This window comes from Saimiri boliviensis, chromosome 8, assembly GCF_048565385.1.
Source record: "Saimiri boliviensis isolate mSaiBol1 chromosome 8, mSaiBol1.pri, whole genome shotgun sequence".
In the NCBI taxonomy this organism is placed as follows: domain Eukaryota; kingdom Metazoa; phylum Chordata; class Mammalia; order Primates; family Cebidae; genus Saimiri; species Saimiri boliviensis.
In genome coordinates, this window is record NC_133456.1 from 17054111 (window position 1) to 17066285 (window position 12175).

The following is a 12175-nucleotide window of genomic DNA, read 5'->3' on the forward strand; positions in this document are numbered from 1 at the left end:
ATCTATCTTGCTATGGATTGAGTGGTTTTGTTGCCTCCAAAACACTTGTTAAAACCTAATCCCCAGCTGGGCGCAGTGCTGCATGCTTGTAGTCCCAGCTACTCAGGAAGCTGAGGTGGGAGAATTGCAAAGGCCATGTAGCAGCAAGCGAGTATTAACAGGTTTTAGGCCTTTTAAGGCTTGTGCAAGGATGGGATATTGATGCTGGGCAGGATATGGGTGGTTAGGTTTTAAAGGGATGATGAGGGGCAAGTGGCTTGTAGCAAGGGATGGGGAGGTGGTATTTCATACCTTAGGGTTAAGGTAGGACAATATAAGGGGAGCTGTTGAGGGAGGTATGTGTTCAGGAAGGAGGGCGGCAATGAAGTGGGGCTGTAGTCCAGGAATGGTTACAGAGGCAAACAATCTTGTTAAGATATTCATGGCTTAAGGGGGAACTGGTCAGGTGAGGATGATTAGGAAAGGATGTGGAAAGGGGTGCTGGCCTAATTGATACCAGACTTGGGGAGTTTTGAGAGGCCTGGAAGCCTTGCCATTAATTCCTACAACCGTTACGGAGGCCAAGGAGGCAGGTCCTTGAAAAGAAGGCAGTGTGGAGCAGGTGGCCTCCGTATTAAGAAGGGGATGGACTTACCTTCCACCATAAGAGTTACCTGAAGCTTGGTGTCCCTGATGATCTAAGGGGCCTCTGAGATGTTTGGGCAGCATCAGTCTTCAGCCACTAGGCCGAGGAAATCTGGGAAGGAGTCAGCCAGGCAGCCTTGGATTTGAGCTCCAGGAGCTCTGGGAATGGTGATGTGAGTCAGACAGTCCAACTTCCAGTGGGGGCCTGCACAGATGGGGCACAGCTTAGGACTAATCTCGGGTTACGGGCATTCCTTGGCCTAGTGGCCATTTTTCTGACACTTGAAATAAGGTCCTGGAGGGGCGGCTGGACGTTGTGATCTGGACATTCTGAAGTCCTTTTGGGCTGGTGGAGCAGCAGGGGTTTGTCTTACGGCAGAGGCAAGCATCTGTAGTTCTGAGATGTGCTGCCACTGGGCAGCCTCTTCCCTATTAATGAACACCTTGAAGGCAAGGTTAATTAGGTCCTGTTGTGGGGTTTGAGGGCCAGATTCTAACTTTTGGAGCTTTTTTCTAATGTCAGGGGCTGATTGAGTGATAAAATGCATAAGAATAAGGCGTCCTTCTGGTCCTTCAGGGTTTAATGTATATCACCTGAGAGTGGAAGCTAGACGGGCCATAAACTGAGCTGGATTCTCAGCCTTGTTTTGAGTGGTCTCTTTTAGTTTGTCATAGTTGATGGCTTTATATGCAGCCTGCTGAAGCTCCTCAACAAGACAAGAAATCATGTAGTCTCGCCTGTCTATACCAGGGGACCCTGCCTCGTAGTCCCATTGAGGGTCTTCACAGGGGACTGCTCTGGCACCTTCCTGAAAGTCAGGCTCAAAACGCTGGCAATCTTCAGCATTAAGACTGAGCCAGGGTCCAAACCTGCTCCCATTTTTCAGGAGTGAGAGTAGAAGTGAGGACGACATTTAAGCCACCCCAGGTGAGATTATAAGACTGGGATAAGTATTGAAACTCTTGTATATATTTGGTGGGGTCTGATGGGAAAGAGCTTAGGCGCTGACTGATTTGGGCAAGGTCAGACACAAAGGGATGTGCACCCAGACTGTTCCCTCGGCTGCAGCCACTTCTTGAGGGGGAAATTGTTGGACATGGGTGGGGGAATTAGCCATGGACTAAATTGTAAGCCAGATCAGATATGAGGTAAGGTGGCGATAGGAGGGGCATAAGGAGGCGGGTTGTGGACAGAAGAGTTAGGCTCTGGGGGAGGATTAGGACCTGGTTCGGACACGCAGGGAGGAGAGAGATCAGAAGGACTGATGAACAAGGAGGATTCAGTGTCAGCGGCGGGGGGTGAAGGAGTGGAAGGAAGGGAGAGGGGGAGAATTTGGAATGAGTCGCACTGGGAACAGTTCAGGCAGGGAGCAGGGACTGAAGTGTAAAAAATGCCTGGACGTATGGCACCTCAGACCTTTCGCCCATTTTATGACAAAAATTGTCTAAGTCTCACAAAATAGAAAACTTGAAAATGCCATTATCGGGCCACTGGGAACCATTGTCTAATTTATATTGGGGCCAGGTTGTATTACAGAAAAAAATGAGACATTTAGACTTCAGATCAGATGAAAGTTGAAGGGGTTTCAGGTTTTTGAGGACACAGGCCAGGAGAGAAGAGGGAGGGATGGATAAAGGAGAGGAGTTTGAGAGAAGATAGAGCCAAGGAGGAGAGCAACCACTAGGATCCTCAGCGGGCATCTTCAGCTGGGGTCCTGGGCTGTACAGCTGGCAAATGGCCAAGGCAGGCATCCCTGCTGTTGACCAGACACCAAGGGAAGACTGTCTTCCCGAGAAAAGTCCATGACTAATGTTGGATTTTTGATACACGAATAGGAGGGACCCCCTTTCAGAATATTTGTCTCTATTTCAGAAAGTGTTATTTCAGAACATCTGTCTCTATTTCAGAAAGGAAAGGTTTGAAAACAATGGAGATTGCTTTGTTATACCAGAGCAAGTTTAAACAGAAACACCATGCTCTTGAGTTTGTTGAGAGTCCGCTTTTAATGGCTGGCATCCAAGAGTCAGCTGGAGCTCAAACCTCTTGGCCCAGAACAAAGTGCAATCAACATTATATCAGTTTACGGTCAGGGAGTGGTAAGCAGATTATTACAGAAGCAGAAGGAGCAGGTTAGGGAAAGGGGGTAGGTGCCTAACAACAAAATTCTATTTAAAGTTGTTTTTTACTCAGGACGTGGGGTAGGCAGTTACACAGTTGCAGGTGCAGGATGTATGGACCAGTGAGCCCTGTTTCTCAGAAAATTGGTTACAAAGATGCCAGGTGTCTCAGACCACAAGCTCTCGGCACAGAATGCCCTACGTAGCTCAGGGTGGGCAAAATGGAGTTGGCAGGATTGTTCAAAATGTATTCATCACAGCCAAGCTAGGGTATTTCAGCTTACCCAATCCGAAGATAAAGAAAGGGGTTCTAAGGCCAGTCTGAGGTACTGAAGTTACGGGAAGGCTCTTCAAGAAGGGAGAGCAGGGGTAGGGGACAGATCTCCCTGTGGAGTTTCCCTATCCTGGGTTTCGGCACCAAAATGCTAAGCACGGATCCAATTGAAGAGACAACCTAACCAGGCTTTGTGTGAGCAACAAGGCTGTTTATTCACTCGGGTGCAAGTGGGCTGAGTCCAAAAAGGGAGTCAGCGTGGAGGTGTGGGGCAGAGCAGGTTTTACAGGCTAGGGTAGCAAGTGGAAAGTTACAGCTCGGAGTTCGTCGTTGTTGACTCAGAAGATTGATCAATTAGCTGAAGCAGGATCCCATTGTTTTTCTTGTGGGTTTCCCATTGCTTCAGACCTTCTACCACCAGGAAGCTATCTGAAGGCATATGTGTCAGTTACAGAGTTCCTAATAGGTTGGCAGTAGTGCTGCCATATTTGGGGGACCTAACATGTAATATATTTTGAATGGCCATAATTACACATAATTTAACTGTTTAAATATTTGTTTTATGTTTTTCTTCTAGGAGAGAACACTATTCCAGTGGATCACAGTAATCACCATCCTCAGATACACTGCTGTATTTTATTTTCATCCTAATATTCCAATCCCCCTCCCCCAAACTACAGAGAAGGAGTTGAGTTTGAGGCCAGAAAAGGGGTGAAAATCCTACCTGCCAATTTGTTTGCCCACAGCTGATTCTCAGTTTTAACATCTTGTCTCTTTTCTCAAGTCACATTCCTGATCCCCATCCCAGCACCCCAATTTTTTCTTCCCTATTTCAAAATAAGAGGGAAAAAAGTTAAGGGGGAAATTTCCCTCTTCTATTTGAAAGGCAGAATCCTGATGCACTTTAAATTCCAAAACAAAGAAGCAAATGAACATAAAATCCTTTAGTATGTGCTTTTTACATGTAGCAGGGAATCAAGGTAAAGGAATAATTATCTACTCCCAGTTTCTCAAATGTTGGAATCATCTGGGGATTTTAAAATCTAGGCTTGTTAGTGTCTCACCCACGAAGATTTGGATTAAATTTATATGACTTTTAAAAAGGTCTAAGGAGGATTCTAATCTGCAGCAAAGGTAAGAAGCACTAATTTGAATGCACTGTTCTTTGCTGCTCCAATTGTGGTCCAGGAACTGCAACATGGGTACACCTGGGAGTTTGTTAAAAATATTTGTTGGTCCCTCTCCAGACCTCCTGAATTTGAATCTACAGTTCAGCCAGATCCCAAGTGATTTGTATTCATATGCACATGAAAATTGGAGAATCTTACCTAGGGCTTTTACCAAGTAAATGGCCCCAATTTGAAAGAGTACAGTGTTCAGGAAGTACAGCTAGCAAGAATATGCCTCCTACCAGAAAAGTGAAGAAACCTCATGGTTATAGGCTCGAGTGCCATGGCACTCAGAGAAATCAGGTGTTAGCAGAACTTTGAGATTCAAGAAGCTGTATAGGACTTAAATTCAGAGCTGCAGTCCCAGTGGCTGCTCCCCAAACTTTACAAGTGCTGTTGAAGCCAATCTGGTTGATCTGTTTGATCACACTAAATGTGCTATCAGTGCTAACCACCTATCACATTGGGAAACATCCAGTAAGTACATCTCAAACACACAGAACCTGCTCCAACTCTTCTATGATGGGAAAATTTTGTTCTCAGACAAAACTCAAAAACTTCTCGCCACTATGGGTGGTTCTGAATGTTCTGAATCACTCAAGAACATTGTATCAAGTGGAAATGAATGGACACATTAGTCATTGACATACAGTTTCTATTTTCCTTTTTGCATATGTTGGGTATTTTCCAGTTGCCCCTCCATATTCAGTTTCAGTCCTCAACCCTGCTGTGACACTCGGGAGACTGAGTTTCCTGGATTGTCCTCTGGCTTCCAGTTGGGTTGGGCCAATGGGAAGCTCTGGCAGGAGATCAGAAGAGACTTGGGTTCAGTTTATTTATTACCCCCAGTACCTTTGTGCTGAACTATGGCTTGGATGTAGCCCTCAACTGAAAGCCACAGTTTCTCTCAGGTGGCCTGCTCCTAGGGGTGAGAATAGCTTCTAAATGTGGCTAGCCATGGGATGCACCAGCCCATGTTGCATCTCCTTAACCCTGTCCACGTTATGTAAATCGCCCCTTGTGAACTCTCCCCACTTACCTTGTTTGAATGTGCCATCTGTTTATCACCTCATCACCATCTCCCTTGTTTTCAGGTTCTATTCTGTTTCTGTCTTTGATGATGAGAGTATTAAAAAGGGGTGGATCAGATGAGTAAAGCAAAACCTCAGGTCACAGATGGGCATCATCAATGCCCATCTGAAAGATCAATTGGCAACATGTTGCAGCTGCCCCTGGGAAGCACAGACCAGAGGACTACCAGCAGCTTGCAGCATGTCCCCCACTGGCAGCAGATGGTCTTACGGCATTGGCTCTGCATCCTCAAGCTTGTCTGGCACCGGCAATAGATGACATTTGCCCTACAATCTCTCCATGTTGATTCACCTCCTCTTCAAGCAGCCTCTCCACCCCAACTTAACTTCTCCCAGATTCCACGTATTATTGGCAATGGCATCATTGTTCACTCACCAGGCGAGCCTAGTTAGAATTCACCCACAGGAGAAAACAAGTGAAGGCTGCGAGAAGCTAAAATATGGTGCACCTCTGGGCTGCCTATGAACAAGTATCCCTGGGCATGGTGATGATGGGGATGAGGTCGTCTTGGAAAGGCAGGAGTCCAGGCACCTAACTTCCCGTAGGATTTGGTTCCCCTCTTTGAAGGGGACACAGGGGAAGAACAAGCAGCTCCCTTGACCCCTTCTCCTGGCCAGAACCAGTCCGCTAGATATTGCTGGCCCTATTTTCACCCCTAGCTTTGGATCCCTTTCTTCCTTGGAGGGAAAGAGGCCTTCAGGGCAGCCCCGCAGACACTACAGGAGGGATGTAAGAAAACAGGCGCGGCTGGGCATCCCAGAGGAAGGGAAGTGTCCGGCGGAGGGAGGTGAGGGATGTTGAACAAGCCTCGCCTCCCACCGCACCCGGGCCGGGGAGAAGCAGAGACGTTGGCCCTCCCAGTTTCCTAGAGAGGCCGCGGAGGGCCCGGGGCGGCGACGCGCGTGCGCGACTCCAGCCGCCGGGAGGTAGGCGCGGAACGGGCGGCTGCGGTGGCGGCGGGTGGACCGATTGTCGCTTGGCGGCGGGAGTCGGTGAGCGGCCTGGCGGGGCGCGGGGGTCGGAGTTGGGGTGGGGGTGGCGGCATTGCGGGCGCGGGGCTCCCCGAAGGCCGCGGCACCCTCGGGCCTGCCCGGGCGGCGGGCGGGCCCCGGCCTGGAGGCTGCGCGGGTGGCTGGGGTCTGGCCGTGGATCCCGCCCCCGCCACGCTGAGGGCGTAACGGGAATCTCTCTGCCTCGCGGGCGTCCGGGCTAGAGAATCTGGAGCCCGTGTTTCTCCGGGCTTTCTCTTCTCACCCAATTAGGCAAATAAAGCGTATTTATCATTGACGATTAGATAACACGGGAAAGTAGAAGAAAAGTAAAAGTAGCCGCAGTCCTGAAATCTGTCTCCAGGCCTCCTGACATTTAAAATGTCTGTGCATAATTATGCACACTGACATTCATAAATGTATATATTTTATTATGAATTGAGAGCGTGCTGTTGCTTTTTAAAAAACTTGTGAGGAAACAATCTAGTGCAAAAATACACATAACATTTACCATACAATATGTAAACATTTACCATTTAACCATTTGGAAGTGTATAATTCAGTGAAATTAAGTACATTCATATTGCTGCTTTTTAAAAATTGTAATCTCCTGAATTTGTAGAATGCATTTGTTCTTATTTTGGCTAAAATTAGAGATAGCATTATGACACCACTAAAACATTTTTTTGCAAGGGTAATTATGACATCATGTTTGCAGTTTATTTTCTGTAGGACACATTTACATGAAGCTCTAAATGGTGAAGTGACATTTGTGCAGATAAACCGCAAAATCTTGTTTGTTAGGGTGATTATCTTTCACAATGAGATAAACTGTATAAAATGCAGTTTTAAAACAAAGGCAGGGCTCTAACCTACAGCGATTGTAGCACACTCTGACTGGCACAGGCCTAAAAGATCAGAGAATTGTCTCCTTCCGAATTTAAAAGTGGTGGCCAGGAAAGAATGTTATTCTGTTTCAAACTGCTTGGCAGTGCAAAACTAAAAACTCACCATTTTGCAAGGAAGTGCCAGGGAGTGGTTTGAGCAGTGATTTGATTAAGGCGTTTCAGAGAATCTCCATGTGTTTTATATGTGCGTCTGTGCAGATTCAGGGACCAAAGAATTAGGCTGCTCTTTTATGTTTTCTTAATAAAACGCAGATACATTTTGGTTTAAAAAAAAAAAAAGTCTTACTGTAAGCTGAAAAGATGAGCCATGTTTCGAAGATAAGCCTCAATATGCACTTAAAAAGGAACTGACAAAACCATGAAAAGTGGCAAGTATTCCACCGTAAGTTTTCTGTGGGGTATCCAGTAAGAATTAGTGCGGTAAACAGTCATGAAGCTCCCTTAACCCCTTCTCCTGGCCAGAACCAGTCCGCTAGATATTGCTGGATATTTACTCTCGCTAGAGAGTAAGCTATAGTAAAAGGTAACACTGTATTTTGCAATTTTCAATATTTTGTATTAGAAACAATGTGAAAGAGGTATTATATTTTGTATTAGAAACAATGTGAAAAAGTATATTCCTGTGACTTTCAGAGAATCGTAGGTGTTCTGTAAGATTGAATTTATGAGTTTATTTTTTTCTTCCTAATCTTAAATTTTTTTTCTTTTCTTTTATTTTACTATGTAGCACCTGTCACTGTTTAGCATACCACGTATCTGTCTCCTCATAGGTGCCTCACGGGAGTGATGGAACATATAGTAAGTAGGTTGTCAATATAAGCCAAACTGACAAAAGAAGGAATGCAAATTGGTAGATAAAATTGACAGTTAATGTCTTTTTTTTCTTTCTTTCTTTCTTTTTGGAGACAGAGTCTTGCTCTGTCACCAGGCTGGAGTACAGTGCTGTGATCTTGTTGTAACTGAGCGAGCGCGAAATCACCACTGAGGCAAAGACTAGGCCAAATTGCAGGGTCTTTATTGCTGGTGGCTACGGAGGACTCAAGTCTCTCCAACCCGTGGCCCCGAAAGGAGGGTGTCAAGACCTTTTATGCCCGTAAACCACCTCCTGGGCGGGGGTTAGGGTGAGGGGCTTTGAACATTCCAAGGGCCAGTGGACTTTGGACATTCCGATTGTTACTTAAGTGGTTCACAGAATTCAAGATAAGTGTTAGTTTACACATTGTCTGGGTAGGGTGGGAAATTACAGACCTTAGTTACATATTGCAAGTCTTAGTTTTTCTTAAAATGGCGCAGGGGCCAAAGTGGCGTTGGTTTGGACTGCTTGCCTGTCACCTTAGGGTTACAGAGAGCAGTTTCAATGGAAAGCTGAGGTATGGTTGAGGTATTGCAGTTTACAGGGGCAATTTGCATGTCACAATCTTGGCTTACTGTAATCTCCACCTTCTGGATTCAAGTGATTCTTCTGCCTCAGCCTCCTGAGTAGCTGGGACTACAGGCATGTGCCACCATCCCCAGCTATTTTTTTGTATTTTAGTAGAGATGGGGTTTTACCATGTTGGCCAGGATGGCCTCGATGTACTGACCTTGTGATCCACCCGTTTCAGCCTCCCAAATTGCTGGGATTACAGGTACGAGCCACCGTAATCTGAGCTGTAATGCCAGGTACTTGGGAGGCTGAGGCAAGAGAAATCGCTTGAACCTGAGAGGCAGAGTTTGCAGTGAGTCGAGATTGTACCATTGTACTGCAGCCTGGGCAATAAGAATGAAACTCCATCTCAAAAAATATATATGTGTGTGTTTGTGTGTGTGTGTGTGTGTGTGTGTGTGTGTATACCTAAAATGGAAATACATCAGATAAAAATGACTGAATGACTGGAACTTCTCAATTTAAGACAAACCGCCCCCCTCTTTTTTTTGAGATGGAGGCTGGAGTGAAGTGGCACAATCTTGTATCTTGGGTCACTGCAACCTCTATCCTCACCCCCACCTCCCTGTTCAAGGAGTTCTCTCACCTCAGCCTTTTGAGTAGCTGGGATTACAGGTGCGTACCACCACGAGCTGCTAATTTTTGTATTTTTAGTAGATGGGGTTTCACTATGTTGGCCAAGCTGGTGTAGAACTCCTGACCTTAGGTGATCCACCTGCCTCGGCCTCCCAAAGTGCTAAGGTTACAGACATGAGCGGAGCTCAGCCAACAAACATTTTATTTTGAATAATTGTAGACTTACAAAGAATTATAAACATTTTAGAGTTCTCTTGCACCTTTTACCTATTTTGCCTAAAGTTGCTATCTTGCATTGTAGTACATTCATCAAAATTAAAAAGTTTACAGGCTGGGCGCGATGGCTCACACCAGTAATTCTCAGCACTTTGGGAGGCCAAGGTGAGCGGATCACCTGAGGTTGGGAGTGCGAGACCAGCCTAATATGGAAAAACCCCATCTCTAAAAAAAAAAAATAAATAAATCTACATTGGTATAGTACTATTAATTAAACTGCAGACTTTTAAAAGTTTATCTTTTTTTTTTTTTTTAATTAATGTTCTTTTTCCATTCTAGGATCCAATCTAGAATTCCTCATTACAGTTAGTCATCATGTTTACTTGGTCTGCTTCAATCTGTGACAGTTACTTAGTCTTTCAAAACACTTTTGAAGTGTTTTATATTTGTATTTTTGTGAAGTCTCTCAGTTTGGTGGCATCTCATGTTTTCTGTCAAGTCAATCAGTTGTATTATTGTATGCTTTGGGTACTTTTTTATTCTTTGCTCTAGAATGCAGTGCTATTGTTATTTTATTGCTGAAATTATTCTAGCCTTGACTATTGGGAGCTGTGTCCCTTTGCCATGCCTTTATTTTTAAAAATTTTATTTATTTTTACTGTCTTTCCCTTTGTAATCAGTAATTATTTGGGGGAAGATAGTTTGCTACTTTGCATATGAGATACTGTTTCACTTTGAACTTTGGTCTACTAAGTAGCATTGATGGATCTTGCCTGCAGGAATGGCTACTTGGTGTTGACTTTCTCTTTCCCTCATTCCTTCTAGGCATTCATTGGATACTTACATGCTCTTCTCCTTCATTCAGAGTATTCATTGGAATACTTTGTGAAAAAGAGCTGTCCCTTCTCCCCTGTTACTTACTCAGTTACATTATTGTGTACTTTGGATACTTCTTTTACTCTTTGCCCTAGAATGCAGTACTATTGTTATTTTATTGCTGTAATTATTCTAACTTTGACTATTGGGATCTGTGTCCCTTTGACATGCCTCTTTTTTTTTTTTTTCCCCTAGTTTTCTGGCACCCAAAACCCTGATATTTTCCCTTTCCCAGCCTGGCATCAGTCACTTCTTCAAGTGTCCCTGTGTTTGGTTTGTTTTTTTAATTGGAAAATAGTATTTAGAAATGAAATTTTGGGCATTCCTGGTATGAGTTTCTTTCTTAATTGGTAAATGAGTATAAATATTATTTTAAGGTTTTAAATACATACTGAAAGCATATATATATATATATATATGTATATATATATATATGTATGTATATATATATATTTATTTTATTTTTTTTTTGAGCTGGAATTTCACTCTTGTTGCCCAGGCTGGAGTGCAAAGGCCCAATCTCGGCTCACTGCAACCTCCACCTCCTGGGTTCAAGTGCTTATCCTGCCTTAGCCTCCCAAGTAGCTGGGATTACAGGCATGCGCTGTCATGCCCAGCTAATTTTGCATTTTTGGTAGAGACAGTGTTTCCCTGCCTTGGTCAGGCTGATCTCAAACTCCCGACCTCAGGTGATCTGATCGCCTGGGCTTCCCAAAGTGCTGGGATTACAGGAATGAGCCACTGTGCCTGGCCTGCATTTTTTCTTAAATTGTGATTATCTTAACTTAAGTTGTGATTATCTTAACTTATCTTGTTTGCTTAGTATCAGTTTATGTATCTTCTATACACTTACACTGGTAGGAAAACACAAAAGAGGCTAGCTAATGGGAACATTAAAAGAAAAACAAATTACATTGGCTATGAGGTGAAGAAACAATGTAACAGAAGGAAGAAAATCTCCTTGAAAGATGTCAAGATCTTGAAAGTTGTCAAGATCTTGAAAGTTTCCTTGTTCTTTTCAAAGCCATTTTCTTTGTGGGAATGAAACTGGGTTAGGGTATAAAGCTCTGGGAGGAGAGTTCCAAGTGTAAGATTCAGCTCAGGTTCCTTCTCAGTCCTGAGTGTAATTGTGATACAATCTCGGTAAGAAGAGAAATGAAGCATTTCTTCCATCCTCAAAAGCTAGTTGGGACTTGGGAGGAAGCCTACGGCATTAAGATGCCTGAATTTCATTGGCAGGCTCAGCTACCTGCTGGGTAGCTATGTTCACTATGCTCTGGGTTTTTTCATTCAGAGTTTGAGAGGCCCATGATGTCTTGGCTTTATTCATGTTCATGATTGCAGAGGCTGGGCTAACCTTTCTTTGACTCAAGGACTAGAATCCTCACTATATTCGCAGGCGTTTGCCCTGACTTTTCGGTTTGTCAGTTTTCTCATTACCTCCTTACAAATACTTTACTGACAGGCAAGGTGGCATGCACCTGTAATCCCAGCTACTCAGGTGGCTGAGGCAGAAGAATTGTGTGAGCCTAGGAGTTCAAGACCAAGCCTGGGCAATATAGTAAAACACTTGTTCCCTCCACCCCCACAAATAAATCTGGAAACTGCCTAGTGTGGAAAAAAAAATGTCACTGACCTTTTTGGACATTTATACAGCAGCTGCTTTAGAACAGTCTTGCTTGGAGACTTATTTTTGGTGCTAATTTTACTGTGGGTATAAATTTCCTGAGATTGGTCAGTGCCATTTATATTTTTCACTTGGTACATTTCTTGAAAGTATTTCTCAGGCCAAGCATAGAGGCTCATGCCTGTAATCCCTGCACTTTGGGAGGCCCAGGCAGGCAGATCACTTGAGGTCAGAAGTTCAAGACCCGCCTGGCCAACATGTTGAAACCCTGTCTCTACTA

At 44.4% G+C, this 12175-nt stretch overlaps 1 protein-coding gene across 8 annotated transcripts in view; it reads left to right on the top strand.

Moving 5' to 3' along the window:
• The window catches only part of ZNF445 (zinc finger protein 445), a 56853-nt gene that overhangs the window by 6990 nt on the left and 37688 nt on the right, over positions 1-12175 (top strand). For 2 of the 8 annotated variants that reach the window (XM_074404014.1, XM_074404016.1), the window contains exons 1-2: positions 6201-6269; positions 7902-7972. The gene's annotated coding sequence lies outside the window, so the exon portion shown is untranslated. Of the gene's footprint in view, positions 1-3593; positions 6270-6389; positions 7973-12175 lie in introns of those variants that run through there. The other 6 variants (XM_074404012.1, XM_039477669.2, XM_074404013.1 and 3 more) reach the window with 3 other exon arrangements.